Genomic DNA, 18,792 nt, shown 5'->3' on the forward strand with positions numbered 1-18,792 from the left:
GGGGTGGGGGTGCGGGCAGGCCCAGGCTGGCCTGTGTGGCTGAGCTGTCCCATTACTTATTACAAAAATGCCAACGTGAACACTGCACCCACGGGGTCCCTGGTTTGGCTTAATGCCTGGGGCAATTTAAAGTTTTAGGTTCAAATCCAGACGTGACACACAGATAACTCTTTCCCGTATCTTTCCCGTCATTGGCATGGAAGCTGTGCATTTGATTCTGAAGTCCTCTGTGATATCTGAGAGGAATAATTGTCCAGCAGTCACTGACTGGAGAAAGCATAACCTGATGGTGTCAGCCTGGCTGTCCTGCACAGCCGAGACACCCTACCGGGGTTGTGCTTACAGCGGGATGGGTGCACCCTGCTCTCGTGCAGGGAGAGGCGACGGCTTCCTTCCCCTGGGCAGAGGTCCCGAGGCAGGGCAGGAACTGACTCCAGAGCAGAGTCCCTGGTAGGGCTGGCCCCACAGGCCAGCCTAGGGCTCTGCAGGGCGTGGAGCTTCCTGACTGTCACAGTTATCGCCCCCGGTCTTCACTGGAGTGCCTGTAAAGCCTGCTCTCCCTGCATTTGGTGTGTCACTGCCCATATGCCTCTTGAGGCCTCGCTTCTCATGAGCAGATGGGGTAATCACTGCATCTGAGCCATCAGGTGTGCTGTTGTGGGAGTTAAAGGAGATGTGTGTAAAATGCCCTAACGTGCACGGGGTGTTGAATGGATACCAGTCACATTCCACCTCCTTCTTTTTCTTTTTAACAGGTGGGAGCTGGAGTGCAGGCTCCCACAGAGGCCCCTGCGGCAGCTCCATGGAACCCCAGGGCATTTGCAAAACAGCTTGGAGAACCATGGCTTTGCCTAACTCCCTTATTAAGGAAGGAGGAAGCTGGAGATCAGAGGGTGAAGTGACTGTCCTTCCATGTCATGGAGAGTCCGCTGGCTCGGTAATGCTGCCATGGGTATATTTCTGAAGCAAAGTGCATGTTTATTCGGCACACATGGAGAGATGCTCTGCAACTCACATCTGACGTGTTGACTGGGCTGGGACTGGTGTTGACACGCATCCCTAAAATCTCTTCCTTTGGGCTAAAGAGTTGGCTTTTGATAATGTACAGTTTAAGCCACCTTTTTTCATTTATATCTAATTTATCTATTCATTCAACAAATACATATTGATTAGCTCCTGTGGGCTAGGAACTTTTCTGGGTGAACTTTTGGGACAAAGTTGTGAGATAAATGGACAAAAATCCCTGTCCATGAAATTTCATTTCAGTGATTCAGTGATAAAGAAGAAAGCCTGTAGACAAGACAAAGAAAGTAGACATAGGATGTTAGGTGCTGATAAGTTCTAAGAAGAAAAATAAATAGGGAAAGGGTAGGAAGTGATGATGGAGGAAGCAATGATGGGAGAGGGAGGGATGATGAGGAGAGAGAGCTGGAGGAGGAAGTGATGGAGGAAAGAATGATGATGGAGGAGGAAAAGATGATAAAGGAGGAAGTTATGGAGAAGGGAGAGATGATGGAGAAGGGAGAGATGGAGGAAGGAGGGATGATGGAGGAGGGAGAGAGGATGGAGAAGAGAGAGATGGAGGAAGGAGGGATGATGGAGGAGGGAGAGATGATGGAGAAGGGAGAGATGATGGAGGAGGGAGAGATGATGGAGGAGGGAGAGATTATGGAGGAGGGAGAGATGATGGAGGAGGGAGAGATGATGGAGGAGGGAGAGATTATGGAGGAGGGAGAGATGATGGAGGAGGGAGAGATTATGGAGGAGGGAGAGATGATGGAGGAGGGAGAGATTATGGAGGAGGGAGAGATGATGGAGGAGGGAGAGATGATGGAGGAGGGAGAGATTATGGAGGAGGGAGAGATGATGGAGGAGGGAGAGATGATGGAGGAGGGAGAGATGATGGAGGAGGGAGAGAGGATGGAGGAGGGAGAGAGGATGGAGGAGGGAGAGATATGGAGGAGGGAGAGATATGGAGGAGGGAGAGATGATGGAGGAGGGAGAGAGGATGGAGGAGGGAGAGAGGATGGAGGAAGTACAATGAAAACATCTAGAGGAAGAACATTCTAGGCTAGGCAACAGAAAATGCAGATATCTCCATGATTTTAAGTGTAAATTAGTGTCTCTGGTCAAATTGTTCTAGTGGTCATGAGTTTGAGAGGGCATGCAGAGAGGAAAAAGCAACAGAGAGATCAGGGCAGAAGACAGTGGCTCTCCATTGGAGGGGGGCTCTGGGAGGCTTGTGAGAGGAGCGTGAAGGAGAAGGAAGTGACTCTGATGGGTCTCGGCGAAGGTACCGCCCTTGGTAGTGATGAGTGCTGTGGAGAGCAGCGGCTTTGCCCAGGAAAGTGACTGTTGTTTCTTCCAGCCTCTCCGGCAGAATTGGCGCAAGAGGCACAAGGTCATTGCTGCAGATGTGTTGGCTCTCACGCAGATCCTCTCCCCTGAGCACTGCCGTGCTCACAGACTGTTAATGCATTGTTAGGTGGGCCACCTCTGGACCCTGAAGTCTGCCTTGCACACACACAAGGTGGGCTATAAGTGCCTTTGGGAGAGCCCTCCACTGATGTCAGGGGTGAGCTGGGGTGTGATCAGCAAGACAGAGCCCTAGGGTCTACTTGGTGGCCGATGAGGTGACACTCCCTTCCCATCTCACCTCCCCAATCCACTCCTGCTGTGTCCCAGGGACATCTCCCAAACAAACCTCTTGCACTCAGATCCTGTCTCAGGGTCTGCTTCTGGTGACCCAGCCTATGGCAGGTGCAGTGTGCTTTCTCAGGGACTTCCTGACAAAGCCAGGCACCTGTGATATCCTTGCTCTGCGAAGGGACACCACCATCTCTGCTCTTCCCCGGGGACATGTTAGTGCTGGTGACAGAAGCCTGAGGATGAGCATCACACCCAGAGCTCCATTAACATGTGGCCATGGGGTGACCTGCTGCCTCCCGGAGGCCAGTCCTGGGCTTAGGGCCTCTCTCAGCCACACCAGTGTGGGTGTGGGAGGGACTGGAACACGCCCAGTTAATGGAGTAGAGAATACTCTGCTTTATCACTAGAATCACACGGAGCCTTGCTCCAGGAATCACGAGCGCTCTGCCATCTCCATCTCTCCCTGGTGTACAGCAGCCTGTGCACACTGCCCTCTCCCCAGGGGCATTAGGTGGACTCAAGTACAGACACTATGTCATCTCACTGTGTAAACACGTACCCCTGAGGGAAACACCTCAGGAGCTTTTGCTCTAGTCTAAAGAGCAATCCAGTTTACACTGGCGTGAGGTAGAGTGTCCTTCAGAATGAGAGCTTTAGGTGGTGGACCCGGGACATTGTTACGTGGGACGCTTGCCCCTCAGTCGTGATGTTTCCTTCCATAAAAGGAACCCCCTTGGCCTCTCCCTACACCTTACACCTTCTCCCCAGGGGATGAGGGGCACTTTATCAGACTGGAGAGCATTGGGAGGAGGAATTGGGGGTGGGGCCGGGGGGCCCAGCTCTTTCCTGCCTTTATTTCAGAGGTGCGCTTCCCTGCAGGAGCCTCTGGTGAGTAGGAGACCCTGCCCCAGGTGGAAGGCTGCGCCGTCAGGGCTTCCTGTCACTTGTGGGTAAGGTGCTGTCCTAGGGCACAGCATCAGGAAGTCATTTCCACGCACCTTGCTACATTCTCCAGGATCAGCTGTATTGGTTACAGAGCAGACGTCTGATTTCTGATGACTCGATTGTAGGCGGTTTGTCTCAGTTAGCAATCGATATATCTCGATTGGTTTTGAAATTGGTAATTAGCATGTCTCCATCGATTCTGAACTTGAGTGTGAAACAGAGGGGTGTGACCCATGGGCCCCTCAAAACATAGCCCAGGAGAGCTGTGGTTTCTTTTCCAGCTTTGCTTGTGGCTACTGGCATATGGTGGTGGCCTGGCTGGTTTCTGAGAGGGACCAGCTTGCGATGGGAGAACGGAGCAGAGCTAGTGGATGACGCAGGGCCAACAGCCCCGTCTCCAGTGGCAACGAGCACTGAGGTGGAAACTGTAGTAGCAGGACTTGTGGCCCCGTCAAGGCTCGGGAGCCGTCTCCTGAGGACGGGGCTCCTGCTCACTGTGCCACCCACAGGAGAGAGACTGCCCTCCCTCGCCACGGGCCTGCGGGGCCCCACGCCTTACTGTCACTCCCACGAGCAAACAACAAGATTCCTTGGAAAATTTTCTAAGAATCTTCTCCAAGGAGTAGACGACTTTTCCATCCAAGGTGACTGGAGCCGCCCCAGGCCGCCAGCAGATGGTGCCAATCACGGGTCACCAGAGGCACCTTCCCCTCGCCTGGCTCGCTTGCGTGTATACTGTAACGACTGGGACAGAGACTCAGCAAAAGCAGCCCAAATTTTGATGTAAATGCCATTTTGGAGAACTGATTAATATGTCAAAATATTCAGTTCCCAAGATGTGACAAAAATAACCAGAGTTCTCTGTAATTTCATGATTTAACATTCAAATGACTGATTTAAATTTCATTTCATGAAATCCTGGTTAAAGCGCTCCCCTCTTTCCAGAGGCTCTGGATGACTTCTGTGCTGGGCCCCGACTTTGGGCAGAATCATGGCGGCATCCACAGGCTTTGGAAGGGGGGAGGGCAGCTCGTGGTTATCGCGACAGCAGTGCTATCCGTTTGGACAGCTCGGTGGTCTGTATCACAGCAAAGGAAGCACGAGGCCAGGGACACGCTCGCTGGGCAGTCCCAGCCCACGCTGCAGGCTCTGGGGAGGCGCACGTACACATCTGGCAGCAGCGGCTTAGTTCAGCCCCTCTTGCCCAGGTCCTCTGCTCATGACGGGAAACGGTTACTGGCCGTCACTGTGAGTTCTTCCCCTTGGTTCTTAAATTGCTTCTAATCAATTCTCAGGGGGGCCCGTCCTAGCCTGGGCTACCCAGAAAACAGCTGAGACACACAGCTCCCCTTTGACGGGAGTGCTCCCAGGGAAGTGGGGAAGGGCTGGGTGAGCAGTAAAAGGGGGCAAAATCTAGGGCATGCTGGTCACTGGGTGTGCCTGGCATCTTCAGAGAGACCTTAGGAAGCCACTTTGGAAAGGGGCGCACCCCTGCCTCCCGTCGTCCACAGGTAGAAGTCCCCACTGTCCCCCGTGCACTCTCACCTCACACTTTCAAAGAGCTGGGTGTGAATCACCATGAGGTGACCCTGCAGTGCCTCGCGGCTCAGCAGCACGGGGCCTCCCGGGTGGGCGGTGAGGGGCGAGGCATCCTGGAGGCGGGAGGCTGCCGATTTGTGCCCACGGGCAAAGGAGGGACAGCAGCCAGTGCCCCAGCCTGTGGCAGCCACAGCAGTGGGGACCCAGCTTCAGGGCCCGGGGCTTCCAAGGGCTGGGGCCCGTTTCTGAGACCGGGCCTGGGGCCCTCTGGCCCAGGGCTGTTTTCACACAGGTTTGTAAAGACATCAGTGAAGACTGGCTGGAAAGTACTCAGCCCACACGATGGAATAACTACTGAAAAATCAGTCACGAACGGACACAGCATACAGAAGCATCATACAGATCTAGTTAATATGGCCCTGGTGTGAACTGGACCAGTCGCCACACGCGGAGACGCTGGGACTGGAGCCGGGGCAGCTGAGGGCTGCGTCCTCACTGTGGCCCTCTCATCCCGCTGCTTCCGCAAAGGCCCTGGCCGCAACACCTCACACGGGTCTGTTTCCACCGGATTTGAGTTTTGGGGATGAGAACACACACAACACTTACATGCACACACACACACACATCCTTACACTCACACACGCGTGTGCATGTGGTTGTGTTAGATTGAATTCCTTATTAAGTGGCCAAGGCCACAACATCTCCCCAGGAGCGAGGCAGCCGCGGGAAGGACCCCGGCATCCCCAAGGCAGGCACAGTTGCAGGTGACCCCCAGCCAGGTGAGGTCTTGCCAGGTCTGGACAAGACAATTCTTTTTTCTTTTGTAGTTTTAATTTTGACACATATGATTTCAAACTTCCAGAGAAGCTGCAGGTTCAGCACAATGAACTCCGTTACGCCCATTTACCAATTGCTTATATTCGCCCCATCACTGTCTTCAGTGTGCGCAAATCTAATGTCATTTTTTCTGACCCTCTTGAGAGAATGTTGGAGTCATGGTGCCCTTTACCCCTAAATATTTCCATATACAGTCCTAAGAACCAGGGCACACACACTCTTATACACTCACTGCATGATGATCGAAACCCAGGAAATTCAATATTAGCAGTGTTATCTAGCAAATGTTGTCAAGGTCCCCAACAACGCCCAGGGCCCATCTTCCCCTCCAGGGTCCGAGCGTGGCAGGCCCGCTGCGTCGCCCCACTAGTGGCTTTGCTCTCCTCTCCTCTGATCACTTTCTCCGTCTCCTTCTGTTGTTTATCTCCTTGACAGTTTGGAAGGGAACAGGCCAGTTATCTGAACAATGTCCCGTCCCACATGACCAGATCAGACTGAGGTGACACACGTGTGGCAGGGAGGCCCCGGAAGGCCAGCACATTAGGCGGGCCCCTCAACGGGGGCAGGCCCACGGGAGGACTCTACGTTGACTGGCCATGAGTGTAAGTGTGAGGGATTGTCTCCCAGGGCCTCCTGGACCTCAGGGCTCTAGAACCAAAGTCAACGTAAAGGAGGCTAATCCCAGTGGGAGGTGGGGCGGGGACAAAGCACAGCCCGAAGCAGGGTCCTGAGCAGCGCCTCTGTTCCCCGCCTTCCAGCTCACCGCTCACAGTCCGCCCCCAATCTGACCTGCTCCCTCTTCTAAGCGACTCTGGAACTGAGTTTGCTGCAATGGCCACAGTGAAATGCATTCTCTGCAGCTTCATGCCCGCTTAGCAGGGACTGGTCGCTGCCCTGCGTCGGTTCTGACAAACCAAGAAGGAGCCCTTCTCCACCGTTGCTCACGGCTCGGGCCGTAAAGGGCGGGAGGCCTCCCTCGGAGAGGGCAGACGCAGGGCTGGGCACGGAGCTCTGCTCCCTGAGCGCTCTGAAACACCTTTCCTTCGGAAGGAAAAGGGCCTTCCTCGTCTGGACGCGTCACAGTCACAGCCTCTCTTCGCACTTGGAAGCCCTTCACTTGATGTCCACTTTCTGGCAGATCAGGGCTTCTCCCCCAGGCCGGGGACAGAAGAGGAGCAAGGACAGCCCACCGCGCCTCCCTGGCCTTGCTCCTTAATCTCTTAATGCCCATTGGGTTTCTGTCTTTCTTCCCCGAGTTCTGCTTTTCTACACGCTAATTCTGCTTTACTGGCTATTTTGTGGATGTGTCATTTGTTTCCAGTGCCCTCCACTCCTCTGGGAAGGAGAGTGTGTTTTTAACTGTTTTCACACTCTGCGTGTGCATGGTTTCCTCAGCTCCTCAGGATGCAGAAATTCTCACTCTCATTTCCCAGGGAGGAAACTGAGGTGGGAGAAGACGCTGCCAGGCTGTTTTCACAGGCAGGTTAGCGGGACAATTGATCTGAACAAAAGTGTAGAATCTTTTCCTCCTCAAGTGAGTTGCTATTAAGAAGAAATTAAAAGTCTAAGGAAGCAAAAAGCACATACTTCCCACAGGTCCAGCAGTGGCGGGTGGGCCCAGCGCCATCTGCCGGCCTCCTGCTAGGGCCCTGCCTCTCAGGAGTCATTTGGTCTTCGGATTTACCCATCCTTCGGCTGCCAGCTCTCTGTCACGTTCACCCCTGTATCCCCAGCACCCACACAGTGTCTGGCACACAACAGGCCGAGGCTGTTAAGCGCTGTTGAATGAATGTCTGTGATCAGCATTTGTACCCATTCGCCTTGAACTCTCGGCCAAAGCTTCTCTGCGACGCAAACTCGTCTGCACTGGGGACACCTCCCCAGGTCAGACTTAGTGGCTCTCTGGGGTCACGTGCTTTCCTCTGAGTCGATGCGTCTCACCACCTGCATTCTGTTGTGAGGCCCAAGAGGCATCCTCTTCACAGGAAGGCCCAGGTCTTTCACCTGTGGGAGCAGCCTAGAGGCGGCCACGTGGTGGCACCCCCTTGTAGTTGGGGCGATTTTGGGACCTCATCCCAACCGTTACTGTGGCTGTAGAACTGAAAAGGCTGTGGAAAGTCACTGAATCCTCCACGGCAGACGTGCTCTCTCGGAGGCTGGCTTCTGTGGGTTTGATGTGACGGCCCGGAAGGCTGGGTGCGTCGCTCAGGCTGCTGGCACAGGGTGCTGTGACCGACCAGGGATGTCCGCCCTGAGCAGGCATTGGGGGGTGGAGACATAAGTCCCATGTTTACAACTCTAACCTGGTCACAAACCCTTCACAATGAAGGTTAGGGAGTTCTCACCTGGAGAGAGGCCTGCCTTCCTTCCAGAAATGTCTAACAGGCACCTACTGAGTGCTAAGGAGAGAGCACTGAACAAAGTGAAGCCCCTCTACTCATGACACTTACATTCCAGTGGGGCTCCCGGCGGTCCTCCACTTCAGGTCCATCCAGGGCTTGTCCAAATGCGGGAAGCCGGGCCACACTGCTCAGGTGTTCTGGTTCGGTTTACCGTGGTGTTCCAGCCACTGCACTTCAGCAGTAACCTCGAGCGGGGCTCATCCGGTGTGAGCAGCAGCCTGAAACAACCCGTGGAGGTAGCATCGGCAGTGCTGGGAGAGCCAGGCCAGAGGGGCCCACGCTGTCCTTCGCACCCAGGCTGGCCGACCCCCACGCTGGCGCCGGCCCCGCTCCACGGCAGAGGACTGCTGACTCCTCCCTCTGCTCTTTCTTGCTCCCACAGCCTGCCTCAGAACTTCCCAGCAGTGCTCCCGTGGCTGCTCCCAGGTGCTGCAGCTGGCGTGGGGGTGTCATCCCACGCCTGTCCTACTGCAGCTCAGGGGGAGCCCTTGTTGGTCTCTCTGTTGCACAAAAAAAAAAAAAAAAAAAAAAAAAACAGAAAAAGCATCCGTGAGCCAGAAATAGAAATTGAGGCCATTAAGTAAACGTCCAGTTATCTTTCGAGATGGTGCCTAAACGCACTGTCTGCCTACTTTACTGCTGCCTTCCAGGGCAGCCAGCTTTGGAAGTTGGATGGCCAAGAGAGGGTAAATGAGTGCTTTATTTTCCTGGCATGAGTCTATAATTTTCAGTATGTTAATGTGCATAAAGGGCGCTTGCTTCCATGTAGAGCCAAAGATATTTTACCAGGCACCTTTCTTTTCTGGGAAAGGAAAATCTCTGCATTTCATCGTATCTCGGAAGCTCCAGCCTGCTCACCATTGTGGCATGATCACCTCACCGAGCCCACGCACGATACGCCCGGAACCCCCTCGTGACTTGTCCTTATCTAACTGCGATGCCTGCTTTTCTCCTTTAGACAGGCATCGAACTGCCGTTTGGCAGCGAGGATGCCCTCTCCCAGGAAGATTAGCAGCGGAGAGTAGGCAGCCTTGTCCTCACTAGGTTTGCGAGCTGAGAGAGATGACGGGTGCTGAGGGCAGGCCCGGGTGGAGGGTGGGACAGCTGGGCAGCAACTCAGAGCAGTCAGGCGCTGTTTGCTGTGCTCTTGTTTGATGTGCTCTGGTCCCCATCCCTTAGAAAAGAAAAGAGATGTCGTTTCTCAGGCTCAATGGGCAGCATCTCTTAATCGGTATGCAAGGGCCACCAGATGAAATTCTGACTCAAAAGTTGCTTCACTCAAGATTCTTAGGCCAAAGCTAACGAGCAATTTGACAAACTTACGCAACGAACCAGACTCGTTTCCTAGGAAATCCTCCCGCTCTCCCTCCGCCCCGTTATCCTCTGGTCTCTCTCCTTTTGCACCTCCACTGACTCCCTCCCTGCCCTTTGTCCACACTCCTTACCTTTTCACAATGTCTCTCCTAAGACCTCAAAGGGCCTGTTGTCTCCAAAGACCCAGCCCTCGCATGAACCAGCTGTGCAGGCGGCTGCAAACTACACTTGGCCCCATTATGAAGAGCTGTAATGAAGGATTGCCTTAAACCCAGACAAGACCAGCAACTATTCATACAACAAGTTGGAATTCTTTCGGCTGCATATGGCCCAGTTTTCCAGTGATTTTGTGTGTGAACTTGACTGGCCTACGGTGCCCAAATATGTGGTCAAACATTATTCTGGATGTTTCTAGGAGGGTGTTTACAGATAAGATTAACATTTAAATCAGTGGACTTTGAATAAAGCAGATTGCCCTCCATAATGTGGGTGGGCCTCATCTAATCAGCTGAAGGCCTGAATCAAACAAAAAGACCTGCCTCCCCAAAGCAAGAGGGGATGCTGCAGCTGGCAGCCTTTGCACCTGAACGGCAGCATCAGTTCTTCCTGGGGCCTCCAGCCTGCTGGCCCACCCTACAGATTTGGGATTTTGGATTGCATGAGCCAATTCCTTAAAAGAAATTTCTTTATACACACACACACACACACACACACACATCCTATTGGTTCTGTTTCTTTGGAGAACTCTGACAAATACAGTTACCGGACTGATATCAACTTGTACACATATTGATCAGAACCTCAGATGCTCAACCCTGGATGGCAAACGCTGCTTGGATTAACCTGGAAAGGGACCCAGAGGATTCCGCTTCCCAGTAAACATGAAAGTCAACAACAGGCCTATAAATTAGGGCAGGTTCTCCTAAAAGCTATGCCTGAAACGTTTCCAATAAAAATTCACTGGGCTGTAATTATATAATGCAAACAGAGGAGAGATAAAAGTGCGGGAGATTTTAAGAATAGACTAGAAAATACATTGCATCAACATTTGAGAGTTAAAGAAAGTTCTGATGTAAAGGCAACCTGTTTGCCTCATTTTGTCAATGGAGTTAAAACTGACATTGGAGCCCTAACTCACACACAGAAAACAGAAACGGAAACAGCCCTGTACCCGAACCACAGCACCTGCAGAGCATGTTGAAAGGGCTACAGAACAAAAACAGGGCAGAACCAAAATAAACATGTGGCCCAACAGATGAAGCAGCTCCTTGACCCAGTTCCCAACCAACCACCTGCTGACAAGGACACTGTGGATCCCATACACCCAAGTGACACTGGAATAAAGGTCATCCCACTTTATAAGAGAAAAGCTGAGACAAAGAGAAATCACAAAATGCGAATAGATAAGGGTGCCCTGAGGAAGAGACAAGCCCTCAGCACGCTGCCCTGCCCTTGACCACTCAGTGGGAGTTACTCGCAGTGTAGACGGCTGCCTCCCTGTGCCTCGTAGACAAAGGGGCTGCTCTTTCTGCATTAAACCCTGCCACCTCTGCTCAACCTCTACCTCAGAGTAGACGTACCAGAGTGGTAGAGATTTCAGATAACCCTCAGGCCTTCCCTGCCTGCCAGGCCTTCACCGCACCCTTGGGCCTTTGTCTGATAAACGTGCCTTCCCGCACTGTGACCCCACCCCTTCTAATTTAATAGGGAGAGACTTACTCTGCTAATGGAACTGTGATCCCAAACATACACCAGAGGGACTATTTCTTGAGGTCCCAGAGCAATCCTCTATTTGTGGCCAAGGGTCTTCTCTGGACAAGCCTTTGCCTTCTCCATTACATTTGATCCTAACCCTGATGGAGAGCTTGACCCTGTACCTGACACTCCATGGGTTATAAGTCTCACTGACATGTGGAAGTTAATTTGAGAAGCACCCATTAAAATTCAGACACATCCTACTAAACTGTTATCCAGACTTCCCCAATATCACAAAGACACAAAGCAAAGAAAAAAGTGAAGCAGGAAACAAAGGAAAGACTCAACCTGTCGTTGAAAGCCTTACATCTAGAGGTCTTCCCGTGCCCGCACAAGCCATTGTAACACTCCTATCCCAGCAGTAAATACACCCAAAGGGTGAGGATGTGGGTGTGTTCAGGCCCTTAGGGCCATCAAGAGTGTCCACCCTTGCCTCCTGGCAGTACCTCACCTGACACCGTCCTGCAGTCCTCCTCAAGCCACCGGCTTCCCTGCAGTGGCTCTGCTCTGCCCGTCCTGAGCTCCTCTAGACAGGAGCTGGGGAGCCCACACACCTGCACAGTCACGCCCCGGGGGCACTGAAGCCCCTCCTACTCTTCTCAGGTCCTCACTCCAGACTTCAAAGGCCTGCGTTTTACCATAACTGGGCTCTGATACGACAGGCGGATGATCTCCTGTTTCCTTCAGAGAACAGGGAAGCCTGTAAAAGATTCCGTTTACTTGCTCTAGCTTTGGCAGAAAAGAGACATGATATTTCAAAAGATAAATTACAATTTTGCCAGAACACAGTCCATTATTTAGGGCATGACCTATCACAAGAGGGAAAAACACTCTGCTGCAGACTGTCCAGCTTTATCTAGACTCCCCACACAATGACAATTGGGAGGATTTCTAGGTTTAACTGGGTATTGCAGATAACAGAGGCCAAATTTTTCTGAGACTGCAACACCTCTTGAGGAATTGACTGAGTCCCCAGTCACAGACTCTGTGCTCAGGGCGCCCAAACTTGAATAGGCTTCTGGAACCTGAAGAAGCCTCTTCCACAGCCCTGTTCCCCAGGCCTCCCTAACTACAAAAAGCCATTTTGTCTATTATGCGTGGGAGATCTGGATAAGTCCCTGGGTGTTTAACTCAACCTCATGGGAGCCGTCAGCAGCCGCTGTTTCCCACAGCGTTACCCCTGGCCCAGTGGCAGGGCTTGTCCACTTCTCTCAGGCAAGGGCTGCCTCTGCAAACCTGGCTGAAGCTGCTGCTGCACCAGTCTAGCCTCCTGGCAGAGCTCACGGTCCCCCCCGCGGTACAGACCTTGCTGCTGACTGAGAAGACCCAGCACTTGTCAGCCACATCTATTCCTCTGTCCCTCCCACATAAGGTCACCCCGTAACCCTGGGGATCCTGCCGCTCTCCTGCCCCAGCAGAAGAGGGGGCCTCACGATTGTCTTCCCTCCGTTAGGGAGCTCAGATTGACTAAAGACTCCCACCCAGAACTCTGACCTACTATTGTTTACCAGTGGATCGGACCTCAAAACCGAAACTGGAGGTTATCAGGCTGGATGTGCTATCGCTATATTTCTGTCGAATGTAGTCCTTGACCTGAGGCAAAAATCAGTCCGTGTAGAACTTAGTGCACTTACGAGGGCCTGTGAACTAGTCAAAGCCGGAGAGTGAACAGCTAGAGAGATGGCAGGGCTGGTGTTGGAGTGGTTCGTGGGTTTCAGATGCTTTGGGAACAAAGGGGGCTTCTCTCCTCTGCTGGAACCCCTGTCAAATGGACTTCAAGTTAAAAACTTTTAGATGAAAACCTGCATCCCCGAGGCGGCCGCTACTCAGGTTGAAGCCCACGCAGAAAGAAATAATGTGAGAGATAAAGGAAAGGCTCTGGCAGATCATTATACTAAACAAGCAGCTTAAAAAAGTGTATGATCCTATCTGAACCCTCAAAGGATAAATCTCTGGAGAGAGTCAAAGAAGCCATTAAATATCAGCATTTAGCCTCTGCTTTTGAAAGGAAGAAAAAAGAGCCCAGTGTCTCCCTCACTCAGGCAATCTGTAGTGCTCCCAGGATGACTGCTTGGTGGTTGGTACCACAAGATTTCAAATGGATATCGGCTAAATTTCTCCATGGAATGACGCATCGTGGTACAAATTGGTTACTATCTCGAAAGATAGCTAAGTTTATTTTCAGGTCAGATGTCACCCGTCAGAAACTCAATCCTGGAGAATCTGTAAGGTAGGACATGGCTAGAAACTCCCACCTCAAGGGCCCTTTGGTGGATGAATGATTTACTTGCCAAAAAGCTACAGCCTTTATAGTTGATTGTGTGTTTCCAACCTGGAGCATCTCAGCTTTTACATCAAGTGGCTGAGGCACACACATTACGGGAACAGATGAAAGAACACTGGGAGGCACTGCCTCTTACTCAAAAACTGCCCTGTCCTTACCACCCACAATCTTCTAGAAAGGTTGAAAGAATCAATGGCATCCTCAAATTGAAGTTAGCAAAACTTTCAGAAGTCTGTGAGCCCCCTTGACCATAGGTAATCCCACCAGCCCTTGGGGCCATACGGTCCACCCCCTCAGGGACAAATCTGTTATCCCTTATGGATTGATAACTGGCAGTCCCATGCCCTTGGGAAGTTTCCCTCTGCAGATATGGCGACGTACTGCCAGACCCTCACCCTGCACCCAGTCCTAACCCTGTGGGTGAGGCCACCTTCCCACGACACCTTCCTAGACAGCCTCTGCCTGCTCTTCACCCAGGAGGTTTTATCTACTGAAAGAGATGTCAGGGAAGAACTGTTCTCTAACCACATTGGAAGAAACCTTCTCAGGTACCCTCGACGATAAATACAGCAGCGAAACTCCAGGGAGTCCCTCCTTGGCTGAATCCAAGCTTCGCAACTGAAGAAGCAAGTGATCAATTATATCTCAATAAAACTGGAACTAAAGGAAGCAATTGAAAATTCCACACAGCTGGAAGACTATTCCAATAGGAGACCTCAAACGAGGTTCTGAGAGATCATGCAGAAGCGGTTGATTTTTGGAAGCAGGCAGCTCACCTATGACCTTTGGAATCAGCTGATGATCTCAGATAGTGGACAGCTTCTGTCCATTGGTCTGTCAGACCAAAACCTCTAATTCCTGGTTTGTTTTTTATCTTCTTGCTTATAATCATTCTCATTTTCTATAGTTTCCTGGTTGTCATCCAGGATACCCTAATGACCCTATTTCTCCTTTCTTCCCTCCTTGTTATAATTGTTAGTCAGGACATACTTATTCATTATAATACCATTCTTAGGTTATCCCAAACAGTAGCAACAACCTCCATCTCACCTACTGCTGGATATGCCATCCACCACCAGAATCCACGATAAAAACCTTTGGCAATTCTAACCACATTAAATGACTATATAGGGAATTATAGCCAATGGCATTTCTTGCACCTATCTGGACAAGTGACCTTAACCAAAGAAACCTGTGACTTTTCTAGCATCCCTCTCTCCCAGAAAAAGAAATAGTTATTACAATGGATTGATCAGACCCTGGGTGATCCTAACTTTGAATTCGACAACTTTCACAGGGTGATGCACAAATACTTCCCACCTAGAAGAGAAATCCAGATGTGCAACCAGCTGTCATGAACAGTGTGCCCTCCTGGGTACTAAAGGGTGAATGGTACTGCTGCCTTTGTGGCCAGGATGTCTGGGCCTGTCTGCCTCAGACTAACACCTCAGATACCTTAGGAACGGGATTCTGAGCCTTGTCTGTACACAGAGACTTTCATTCTATAAATCACCAAGCCTGGAAATTCCAACTCACATGTGAGCTGTAAGATGGGGCCACCTTGATAATTCAGGCACTCTACTCATTGCTTATGCAAAAAATCAGAGCAGGGCTCCCTACAGTGGGAATTATAGAAATAGGAAAGTCCATATCACTAACTGGCAGAAGATATAGATGATACCACCTCTGCCCTAGGTGGAATACAGGTCAGTCTCAACTTGTTGGACTGTGGGACTCAACTCACACAGTGGTAGCCATCACAATCACATTGTTCTTGATTTCTGGTTGGCTGGTTCTGATGGTGATTGCTATTGCTAATGCTTCTTGCCGTACTTGAAGCAATGATACAGGCATGGTAGAACACACTTTGCACTGCTTTAAGGAAGAGGCTACTTGTCTCTGTAAGGTTGAACCTCATGGCTTATGGGATTTGTTCCACTGGCCTGAGTTGGTAACTGGGGCTCCTGGGGTACTGACCACCTTTCTCTCTTCCGTAAATTTGGTGCTTTCACATCTGCCCAATGTGCATATGCTGGACATGCCTTGTTCTGGACAACCCGATGCTGTGCCTGAGTCACCTTGCCTTGGCCCCCTGGCCCCCTCAAGGGCCCCCCACCTCTGGAGGCATTCTCCTGGGGGTGTACTTTTAAATATAAGCCAACCAACCCAGAGTCTGCACTCCCCTTTCTAATAATCAATAAAGGTCATTTCTCCTCCCCTGTGCTTCCCACGGAAACCACAATAAAGGCTTGGTTGGGCCCACGGTTCCTCTCGCTCTTGCCCTCTGGCTCCACAACCTCACCCTGTGTGATTCCTTGCGTGGGCTCTCGTGGTGTGACACGGACTCCTTCGCCTGGGAGCTATGAGTATAATGAACTATCTTTTCAACTATTCTTTCAGTTGTCTCCTGATCTGTTGGCCTTACCATACCTGACTAGTAATAGAATATATCGAAACACCTGGTTCTCAAGCATCTTAGAGGGACCACTAATTGTTCTATTTTTTGTTATAGTAGTCGCAAAGCTTATCGATTGCGTCATGTCTTGAGTATTCACTGCTTCTGCACAGTCACCCTCTCATGGGATGATGGCCGTGATGACACAGCAACCAGAAGGTCACAAAAGTCTGGAAATTTGACTACCTATGGCGACAACTCAGCACCCCTGAGCCGTGCAGCTCTGGATCTCAAGACTTCCCTGAACTGGCCAACCACCTGCCAGCGAGAGATGACCCGAAGGGGTCAAATGGACAATGGTCAGGCCGTTAGTGACAACAGAGTGCGGACTCACGTTCTTAGCCTCCATCCCAGGAAGCCAGGCCAGAGCCTCTGCCATCAGCCGCCCAGGAAGTCAGAACGTGGTGCATGACTGCCAGCGTCCCTGCCTCTCGTCTCTGCTTTCAATGCAGGACTAGCAGAGAAGGCTGAAAAGGCCACACAAGATGCTCCACTTCTAGGTGGCCAGCTCTCCTAAATGCCAAAACTTCCAATCCATCCATATCTGAAATTGCCCGCTTTTTCTTTTTTTACGTTTTTTTTTTTTCCCCATAAAGCTTCCCTTCTCTCCTGTCTGCCTTTGAGTCTCTGCCAAATGCAAGTGGTCAAACTCCTAGCTGTGGAGAGGAGAGATTTTATCCAAAATGATTATTTCCAGGGGAGGACGGTGTGGGACTCCTGCCGCTGTGATAGGGGGACTATGCTAACTATGGGGTCTGCCAGCGTCTGAAAGGTCAGGTGAAAAAGGTTTTCCTTTAATGGGGAGGAGTCAACAAGGCTAGAAAGAACCCAGCTGGGGAGAGTGGGGTGAAGGGGCAGAGGTGGCATGATGTGACCAGATGGCAGAAGGTTTTACCTGAAGTCCGTCCACCTCGTCTCAGGAGGGCCCAGCGAGGAGGGGCTGTGTGCCGGCTCGCGTCACGGGCGGGCCAGTGCTCCTGGCCTTGGGAAGAGGAGACGCTTCACCTAAGTTTGGTTAACCAGAATTTTGCTCTGATTGCTTCGTAGGTACCAAACAGTTCATCGAATCATTGGTGAGGCAAAGCCGGGAATCCGGATGGTCTGTGTAGGGCCTTGTTGTAGGTAACCAGGGGGCACGCGTGAGTCTTCTCCAAGTCGTACGGGGAGGATGGTCCTTTGTAGTAAGCCCTTTCCCGATCATAAAGGATGGGGGAGAATTTCTTAACCTTTGCTCTTTTCCAGGAGCACAGGGCTCAGGCAGAGTTCAGTGTCGTCAGCGCTATCCAGCCAGCTCCGCGTAAAGAGCCTCTGTCGCTTGCTTCCATGGTTAGACGAGCTCAGGACCCAGGACAGGCCTCGTCTGCTGGCCTTCCCTCGCTTCCACGTGTGTTGTGTGTTCCCTGCCTCTCAGTTCTTCCTCTTTCTTGCTTTACGCCCTCATTTTCCTGGAGGTTACGCTGCGGTAACTTAGGCCATCTAGGAAGCTAGTGTTCTGAGCCTTTGCGTGTCACCTATGTTTTCAGTCTTCTTTGATAACGTTTTAGTCATTTCTGTGAGGCGGAATTCTAGATTAGATATAATTTTCCCTGTGGTTTCCCAAGTCCTTGCTTTTTGCTCTCTGGCCTTCTGGAGGGGCTGCTGACATTCTAATGACATTTAAATGGCTGATCTTCTGTGCGGACTGGGGTTTCTTTTCTTCTTTGAAACTTTTAAGATCTCTTTTTATACTTAAGTTATGAAATATAATGACCTTTCATGCAGCTCATTTTAAATACTTGAAAGTTATTATTTATTCATCTAATTATTAGTCTCTGAATTCACGTTGGTGGCTTTCCTCAGACAGCTGGTGACTCTTGGCTCTCCTTTCTCCTTCCTGAGGCGAAGCTCTGAAGAACAGTGCGGCTTGCGTGTGGCCTCCTGAGGCGGGCGAGCGGGGCTGTCTCCTGGGGCCCCAGCCTCTATGTCTGCAGATTGCTTTCTTCAGCCAGTTTCTCCACATTTCTCCTGTAGCGCTGAGATTATATATATTTGATTCTCTTTATATCACTTACTGGACCTTGGGGAAGGAGCAGAGATAAACTATGTATTCAGTTCATCATTTTTAATTGGATGACTAATCAGCAATTTTAAAACCGATTTTAAAAACCGTCCTGGGGCCGACCCCGTGGCTGAGTGGTTAAGTTTGCGAACTCTGCCGCGGAGGCCCAGGGTTTCGCAGGTTTGGATCCTGGGTGCGGACATGGCACTGCTCATCAGGCCACGTTGAGGTGGCATCGCACATGTCACAACTAGAAGGACCCACAACTAAAAATACACAACTATGTACTGGGGGCTTTGGGAGAAAAAGGAAAAACAAAATCTTTAAAAAAATAAAACCCTTCCCATATTAGTGTGAGAAAATCTTGAGATGATCCTTGCAGACAGACTCTTGTCTTCAGATTCCTTTAGGCACCTCTGTTTTCTGCCTTGGGGCCCTCCAAGACAAAGGCTGTGTCGGAGCCTGACCCGCATGCTTTAAACTCCACATTCCCTGGGCCTGAGGTGGAGACAGGACTCTGCGTTTAAGGGCGCCCAGTATGTGGAGGCAGGGGGAGCACTCCTTCCCACCCCTG

Source organism: Equus przewalskii, chromosome 21 (assembly GCF_037783145.1).
Source record: "Equus przewalskii isolate Varuska chromosome 21, EquPr2, whole genome shotgun sequence".
NCBI lineage: Eukaryota > Metazoa > Chordata > Mammalia > Perissodactyla > Equidae > Equus > Equus przewalskii.